Here is a 9250-nt window from a genome sequence, read left to right as displayed (position 1 = left end):
ATCTGCTCACAGAGGCCAGAAGAGGGTGCTGGATCCCCTGCAACTAGAATTATAGATAATTGTGAGCTGCCCTCCCCCTTCTCCCCTCCCCGGTTCTGGGAATCAAATCCCAGTAGTCTTTAAGAAAATCACTGAAACATCTTTTCAGTTTATAATTAAACATTTTATAAAGCATTAGAAGTCACAAAAAACCAACTTCTCTGTTTTGAAAACAGGGTACAGAGACACCTCCATCAAAAAGCACACTTCAGGTTCTGCCTGGTTGGGTTTGGTCTTTCAGGAGTGAGCATGCCCAGAGCCTTCAGCTAGGTCCTGGGAAGAAAGCAAGACAGCTGGAGCCCTACTGTTGTTCTAGGTGCCCCTGCTGAAAGTCCCACCCTGAGGGGCGGAGCGGACGCGAGGAGGGGGGGGGGCTGTCCTGGGAGTCGGGAATTCTGAGGTGGTGGAGAGGGGTACCTGTTGAGTGAGTGAGTGAGTGAGTGTGTCTGTGTGCCTGTGAGTGAGTGAGTGTGAGTGTGTGTGTGTGTGTGTGTGTGTGCCTGTGTGTTTTCTCCGTGGGGCAGGGAAGCCTGAGAGGAGGGGGAGTAGCAACTTAAGGGCATTGACTGGGCTTCCCCAAGAGGGGCCGGGGCTGTCCTGGAGACCGGTACCTCGGGGTGGGGGAGGGGCACCTGACGGGGTGAGGGGCGTGGAGAGGTTTTGTTGGTCCTGAGCGAGCCTGGGCCCACAGGGGCGTGAGGGGCGGGGAAAGGGGCGTGGCCGCGTGAGGTGCTGGGAGGAGCTGAGCGCTGCTGTGGCAGTTACAGGTAAGCAGCCGAAGCGGTAGGGCGCCTCCTTGGCGGTGGGTGCCGCGAGGGCGCCCGCCTCTCGAGAGCCCCGGGTGAAGACGCCAGGAGGAGCGCCAGACCGCGGCGACGCAGGTGTGTCTCTCCCTCCGGGCGGGCTCCTGGGGGCTGTGAGGCGCGAGCGAGAGCGGCCTGTGGCCGCGGGGTTCGGGCCGTGGATGCAGCGCCGCCGGGTGGTTTCAGTCTCGGAGACCCTTGGGCGTCCGTCTGTCCAGGCTCGCGGTGGCCTGGCTGCGCCGGCTGTTCCCGAGAGCCCATCGGACGCCCGCGGTGCGGAGGCCGGAGGGAGGCGTGGGGCGAGGCTGGTCCCCGCCGACCCCCGCGAGGCTGGGCGGGTGGCCTCAGTGAGACGCGGGACAGCGGCCGGCCGGGCGCCGACCCGAGACTGCCTCTGCCCGCTCGGGTTCGCGAGCCCCAGGTGCGCTCCGGTCTGAGGCGAGCGAGGCAGCAGCCGCCCGCGGGACTTTACCTGCGAAGCTTTGGAGACTCCGAGAAGCTGCGAAAGGGTGGCAAGTGCCAGTTTACATTTCTATTTGCACTTCTCAATATGGTTTCTACCTCTTATGTGCTTTTTTTTTTTTTTTTTTAAATCTCACTCTCTGCTATGATTTTCCTTTAATATAGGGAGCTAGAATATTTAAGTTGATAGATAGATGCCAAACCAAACATTTGTTTAGAATATTTTAAAGGAAGAGCATATAGTTTTTGCTTTTGTAATTAAAATATTTTGTAGGTAGGCAGTCGGTAGAGCTTATTTTCCCTTTTACTGTAACAGAATCTACAACAACCCCCATTTTTTCCTACATGTTTAATATTCAGCTTGATTAAAACCATTTCTAGAAGGAAGTTTTTGGGTCTGAGATTCGAGGGAATTTGTTTGTTATCATCTCCTTTGCAATTTTTTTCAGTCGAGATTGCTAATGAACATTTTGCCCTTATAACTAGGAGAGAGTACTTTTTTATCCTTCACAAAAATTTAACTAGGTCTTGAACTTTGGTTCATTTGAATTATAATTATTCATGAATAGAACTTAATTCAGGTTGAGAGGAAACGAATTAAGATTCCTTTAGGACTAGTTAAGATTCCTTTAGGACATCTGGCAGTGTTGTCTAGCTGGCAGCAAGATTTATTGGTAATAGGTTTTTCTGAAGCCAGACTCAGAAATTGTGTAAGGGTATAGAAGAACGTTTAAGTAGGTACAGAATCAGAAGAGAGAAAGACCATAGATATTATGAATATTTAAGTGATGGGTACAGACAACCAAGGAGACTGAAGAGGCTTTGAGAAAAGAAAAAGAGAAATTCTAGAAGACAGTGGACATAGGAGTCAGGAGAGGAGAGTTTTAATGAAGTGTTCAAGTGACATGAGTCAAATGGATCAGGAAATAAAGTAACTGTTTACTTTAGTAACTAGTGGAGAGGGTCTTTGTCTTCAGCATACATACTTTGAATCAAATAGTAAGGGCAGAAGCCAAACTTGAATTAATTTGAGTTGTAAATAGATGATAAAGAAGTAAAAAATAGTGAGTGTAGAATCTATATTTTGAGAAAAATTAGGAACAGTGACAACAGTGGTTATTAGAAGGGAGCTTATTGTGAAATTGGAAAGAATATAAAGACCATAGAATAGCTTTTTGTTAAAATTCATTTTCTTCTCTCAAATTTTGGAAACAGAACAAGTAGCTGATCATAATGAATAGCACTATTTATAAATTGTGAATAATGATATTTTAGTACTGCATTTTGTATATTGGGTTCAGCAGTTGCTATTAGTATTTAAGCTACAATTATGAACTGTATTAGATTGTATTTCACTTGAAGTCCAGTACTATGATACTCTAAACTTGCTTTTGGGTCATTCGACTTCTTCAGGTGTGTCCTAATGATTCTCCTAGATGTCTTATGTGGAAATCAGGTGTTTTTACTAAATCACAATTGCTGCATATATTAATTAGAGCCTTGGGTTTAATATGCATTTACAGAAAATGCTCTTGGATTACAACTTCTGTTCTGATCGCCATTCGAAGTTTTGTTGTTATTATTCTACAGTTCAGATGAGTAATGAATATATTACTTAGGAGTATGGAAAGGGTGGTTCAAAGGGAAAGTCTAATTACCAAGTATTGAATATGAAACTCTAATACTTTTTCTGGTATCAGTTTAATTTGCTGTAGTCATTTTGAAAACCTCTTTTGGTAGTATATAGTAAGATGAAATATATGCAAACTGTATGCAAACAGTTACTCAACAACATTCTAGAAAATGTAAACTAACATGAAAAAACTACAATAAATTGTTACAATGAAAGACTATAAGTGGGATGGATTAAAGGGACCATTGGGTAACTTTTGGGAATGTTAGATATATTAATTTACTGGGTTGTGATAATACTTTCCCCCAAATATTCATATATGGCTTATTTAACTATAAATTTAAAAATGTGCAGTTTATTTTGGGACAGTTTTGTACATTGATAAAGTAAGAAAGTAAATGAAAAGAGGAGGAAATGCCATCATTTGTGTATAATTGCTTCCTTTAAATAACTGTAGTTATGCCAGGATAATAAGATTGTGAATACTTTTAATTTTCTTCATATTTCACACTTTTTTTTTTTTTTGTGGTTTTTCGAGACAGGGTTTCTCTGTATAGCCTTGGCTGTCCTGGAACTCACTCTGTAGACCAGGCTGGCCTCGAACTCAGAAATCCACCTGCCTCTGCCTCCCAAGTGCTGGGATTAAAGGCGTGTGCCACCATGCCTGGCTACATATTCTTGATAATATGTAATTGAGAAATTATTTTATATGTGCAAAATGACATTAAACACATCTATAGATTTAAAGAATACAAATAATCATATGCTTAAGAAATAAGACATATATTTAAAGCTGTTCTTTGCATTCTATTTTTTTCCTTTTCATTTTCTTTATGGTTTTATTACATGGCTATGTGTTTCTAAAAGTTGTATTGTTTAGTTTTCTCTCTTTTGAAGTACAATATAAAATAAATTATACTATATGATTTCTGTGACTTAATTTTTATACAGAGTGTCATTGTGTAGCTCAGATTGGTCTCAAACTTGCCATTCTCCTGTCTCAGCCTCTCAAGTGAAGAATTACCACATTATCACATCCTGCTCTATGATTTCCACACTATATTTTTTTATAGTTTTCCATGTTCATATTTTATAGATCATTTGCTTTTTATTGTTGTGTATCATCCTATTTGTATGATTTTTCCACTGTTTACCCACAATCCTGCTGATGGATGTTTAGGTACATTGCCATCTTTTTTTTTTTTTTTTAACTTTTTGCCATTAAAAGCTGTTTTTGTGATACTCTTCCAGTCCATGATTCTTTATATCCATGTACATGAATTTCCTTGGCTTTTAGAATCTAAAAGTAGAACTGTGGGTCTTTGTTTTAGCTAGATAATACTGAGTTATTTTATATTGTGCTTGTACCAGTTATACTATCATAAGTAAGTGTTCTTACTATTCTTATTACCATAAGAAATTTGTACATTTGTAATTTCCTGGAATTTTCCTTTTGATGATTTAGTGTATAAAAGTTAGTATCCTTTTGGGAGGTTTAATTTGTATTTCTTTAATTATTGATACTGTTGAATCATATGTAGTTCTGTGGGATGTCTTTTCTTTCTTTCTTCTTCTAGAAGTTCTTTATCTAATTTTGAACTTGATCATTCATGCAGTTTTTTTCAGTAAATAGCTTGTTTCTTTAGTTTGTAGTGACATTTGAAAACATACCGTTATGTTTTAATATGCCTGTACCTGTCAACTTTTTTTGTTTCTACTTTTAGTGCATTGTTTAATCTTCTCCTTTCTTCATCTTATAAAAATGTAGTTTTCTGTTTTCTGCTGAAAGCTTTAAAATGTTATCTTTCAAAGTCTGTATCTCAATTTTCTGTAACACCTAAAACTACCATAAAAATAGTATATTATAACTGATATTAGGGCCAAGGGAATGGTTTGGAGAGTGAAAATGCTTGTTCTGCAAGTCTTATGATCTGAGTTTTAATCCTTGAACACAAAGAGCAGAAGCAGAAAGCTGATGAATTTATAACCCCAGTACTTCTATGGTGAGATAAAAGGAAAAGTCTGCCAGTAGTAGTTCATGGGCCAGCTAGTCTGGAGTGAGTATAGTTCCTGAAACAATAGAGCTCCTTCCCCAAAACAAGATGGAAGGAGAGAACCAACTATCCAAAAGTTGCTCTTTGATTTCTACAAGCACAGAGTGGCACTTGTGCCCTTATGTATACAATAAATTAATTTTGAAAAAAATGCTTAGGAAGTATGCTATCATAGCAGAAAGCCAGCTAGCCTACATACATTGCTACTTCAAGGTAAGCGTAAACTACCAAGTAGCAAAACCTTGCCTCAAAAAACTAGAGCTAGAAGTATTGCTTAGTGGTAGAGTGCTTGCTATGTATGTGGGTTTCATCTTTAGTACCACAAAAAGGGGAAAGATTCTTTCATATTTATAGCCTTAACTTATGTGTAATTATTTTCTTGTGTGTATGTGAGGTGGGGGGGGGGGCGGAATCCAGTTTAGTGTCTTTTCCCCCAATATGAGTAAGGGTAATTTATTTGTTGAATGCTCTGATTTTCATCTTAGTGATCCCTTTCATGTGTCACTTCCTGTGTATTTGTGAATGTGTTTTAGTTATTATTTCTTTGAGCTGTTTATGTGTCCTTGCTTTATAGGCTTGCTTTAAAGAGCCTTGACACTATTCTATGTTTCTTGTAAAACTAGACTTCTCACATTATTTTTCCTTTTCCTTTTAGAAGTAAGCTTTTACTCTTTATAATATATTGCTTTATTTTTGAACAAGTACTGTAATCACTTTAGGTGAAACACAAACAAAACACAAACAAACAAACAAACACTCCCTAAGTCGATATAATGTAAACCATATTGGGTTTAAATCTTGTCCTATTTCACCAAAGCTAATTTTAAGTTAAAAAGTAGACATGGACTTTATTTTGTAAACATGGTAAGTTGCAATTTGGAGCAATTTTTACGTAGAAAACAACTAAGGATACTATAGCCTAAGAAATGGGAATTGACATGTCAGAAAACTAAAAGAATGCTGGAAATATGAGAGTAAGGAGCTCTTAAGTTCTATTTGCTTGAAGGGTATTTGCTTAACTAGGGGAACTTGATGGCTGTGAAATACTTTGGGTATTTGTAGTGTGGAGGCCACTTGGAATACATCCAGAGTGCCTTGAAGATAAGTTAAAGAGAGAGCTTCTGCCCCTAATTCTAAGATCCCAAGGGCTGATTTATTGAAAATGAAGTAAAAAATTACTCTACCTTCTTCAAAGAAACAGAACACTGCAAAGCAAAATTGCCACGATACTTAACTAAAATAGAAAGGTGAGAAAAGCCTGTTTTTGGCAAGTTGTGACCATCAGATAAGCCAAATGAGGGTGAGTGAAGTAAAGGGTGTGGCGAGGTGGTTATCTTTGATACATTAAAAAAAAATTTAATGAAATTTACCCTGTTAAATTATACCATTCAGTAAACCACAAGACTGCTTGTGGTTCCCCTGAAATAGTGGTTCTCAACCTTACTAAGGTAGTGACCCTTTTATACAATTCCTCATATTGTGGTGACCCCTAGCCAAAGAATTACTTTGTGGCTACTCCATAACTGTAATTTTGCTATTGTTATGAATCACAGTGTAAATATCTGATACACAGGATATGATATGGGTCCAAAGGGGTCATGACCCACAGGGTGAGAACTGCTTCCCTAAAAGGAACATTGTATCCATTTGTATTAAAGTAACTTCCTACTTTTCTCCAGTTTCTAGCAACCACTTATTTATCTTGTGTCTCTGGATTTGCCTTTGAAAAGAATCATGTAATCTGATCTCCATGTCTTCTTTTACTTAACATATTGTTTCTAAAGCTTCTACATGACAGAGCATGAGAGGTACCTCATTTATTTTGGTTGAATAATACCTGCGGTATAGGCAAATACATGTCACATTTTATTTTTTCATGGGTGGTAGACTGTTTCTATTTATTTACTCTTTCAAGTATGACCACTATGAACATTTGTGTTCAGGTTTTTCTTTTTCTTTTTGCATGAAAATATGTTTTTCATTTTCATAGGTATTATTAAACCAGAAATAGGATTCCTGGGTCATATGGTAAGTTTTAGTGAAGTTTTTGAGGAAGACCATGATATTTTTTAACAAATTTGTACCACTTTACAATCTTAGCAGCAATGTGATATTCCAGTTTTTCTTCTTAGGTTTTGTTTTCAATATACACTTTGAAAAGTGATATTTCATTGTAATTTTATTTGTATTTTCCTTATAGTCATTGAAGTTGATCCTTTTTTCATGTTTATTGGCCATTTGTTAACTTGGAGGAATACCAAATTCTTTGCCCATTTGGATTTGGTTCATTCAATTCAAAATATGAATGTAAAATAATCAAGTAAACTATTATAAATACATATCCATAAGATGTCAGTTTTTATAAATGTTCTCATTTTTATAAATGTTCTCAATGAAAATGTCATTAAGATTTTTTCTCTTATAGTTAGACCAGATTGTAAAGGTAATTTTGGTAAGATCAAGCAAATATGACTAGCTAAGAAAAAGCTGAAAATTAAGTGCAGTAAGTATGGGTAGCCCTGCTATATATTTTAATCTTTTTAAAACTAAAATAATGTATCAAATACAGGAATATATTGACCAATGGAAGAGAATAAAAAATATAGAAACACTCCCAATTATACATGGAAATTTAGTATTTTAATAAAGGGAGCATTCTAATGGTATGGGGAAAATAAAAAAAATTAAAATATGTGTTTTATTTATTTATTATTTTACAAGGGTGTGTATGTCTCCAAGTATGGACATAACAATATGGACTGCCTCACAAATTTACATATCATTTCTACATAAGGCCATCCTAATCTCCATATCACTCTAGTTTTAATATATGTGCTGCTGAAGTAAGCACATGGGATTTTGAATATGTGGTGTTTGTGGTACTGGGATAATCAACTTGGAAAAGATATATTTGGACACATTTTACATACCATACACCAGGATGTGCATACAAAAAATTAACATAGTAATTTAAAATAACATGAAGAAAAAAAAGGATAAATTATTTATGACCTAGATATGGAGAGCTTTACTATGACTTAGTCTAGCTGCAAAAATGAAAATCATAGATATAATTATATATGTAGGCATATAGTTAATGTGTTTATATACCCAAAGTGCTTCAGAATCTGAAACTTCAGTGTTAATGTAATGCTATAAGTAGAAATTTTCATACCATGGAACTTTGTTTCCTGTACAAAATTATTTTTGAATATATAAGGTGTATATGAAAAAATTATACTTAGATCTGGTTTTCTTCCTATGCATCTCATTTTTGTGTAAATATTGTAACATCCAAAATCTGAAACACTTCTGATCTCAACCATTTTAGACAACAGTTACTTAATTTGCATATATGTATGTAGTATTTTTGTATGTATAGATATATGCATATTTGGTGTTTGTCTCAGGGCATCAAATTTTGGATTGTGCCCATGATAGGTAAGTACTTTGCCACTGAGCTATATTACAAGCTTATATAAATCCCTTTTTCATAAAAGTTCATAGTAATCAAATCAAGAAGCAAATGATAGGTTAAAAGAACATTTCCCACTTATATAATGGACATGAGTTAATCTCTGAAATACATAAAAATAACTTCTAAACCTAGATGAATGGGAGCTTATGAACACAGGTGGTACATGTAAATAGCTATAATTTTGGCTCATGTGTTAAATGATGTCTATCATCATATTCTAAAGATTTATTTACATTTTATATGTATTGGTATTTTGCCTGCATTATATGTATGTGTATCATGTGAGTGTAGTGGTAGTAAAGGCCAGAAAAGGGTGTCAGTGTTACAGACTTATCTCTCATGTGGATATTGGGAATCAAATGCCAGTCCTCTGAAAGAGTCAGTGTTCTTTTTTTTTCTCTTTTTGTAATATTTTTATTGATTATTTGGAAATTTTACAACATGAATCTGGATCACACTCATTTTTCAGTCCTCCCAGGCTCACCCTCTCCAAAAAGAAAAAGGAGGAGGAAGAAGAGGAAGAGGAGGGGAAAGGGAGAATGGAGAAGGGAGAAGAAGTAGTTATTCAATTTGTGTTGCTCAGATTCTCAATGGCACATGATCAGAAGGAGAAGGAGAAGGAAGAAGAAAGGAGGGGGAAAAGGAAGAAGGAGGAAGGAGGAAGAAGAGGAAGAAGAGGAAGAGGAGAAGGAGGAAGAAGAAAAGAGGAAGAGGAGGAGGAAGAAGAAAGAAGAAGAAGGAGGAGGAGGAGGAAGAGGAGGAAGAGGAGGAGGAGGAGGAG

The 9250-nt window shown here is 37.0% G+C and overlaps 1 protein-coding gene across 2 annotated transcripts in view; it reads left to right on the top strand.

The window, feature by feature from the left end:
• The first annotated feature begins 798 nt into the window (after positions 1-798).
• Tc2n (tandem C2 domains, nuclear) overlaps positions 799-9250 on the top strand; it is a 71675-nt gene continuing 63223 nt past the window's right edge. The window contains exons 1-2 of one of the 2 annotated variants that reach the window (XM_029540931.1): positions 838-920; positions 6982-7019. The gene's annotated coding sequence lies outside the window, so the exon portion shown is untranslated. Of the gene's footprint in view, positions 921-6981; positions 7020-9250 lie in introns of both variants that reach the window. The other variant, XM_021202468.2, reaches the window with a different exon arrangement.

The sequence above is a fragment of the Mus pahari genome, chromosome 7 (genome assembly GCF_900095145.1).
Source record: "Mus pahari chromosome 7, PAHARI_EIJ_v1.1, whole genome shotgun sequence".
NCBI lineage: Eukaryota > Metazoa > Chordata > Mammalia > Rodentia > Muridae > Mus > Mus pahari.
Note: the sequence above shows the minus strand (reverse complement) of the source record. Positions and strands in the feature narration are given on the sequence as shown.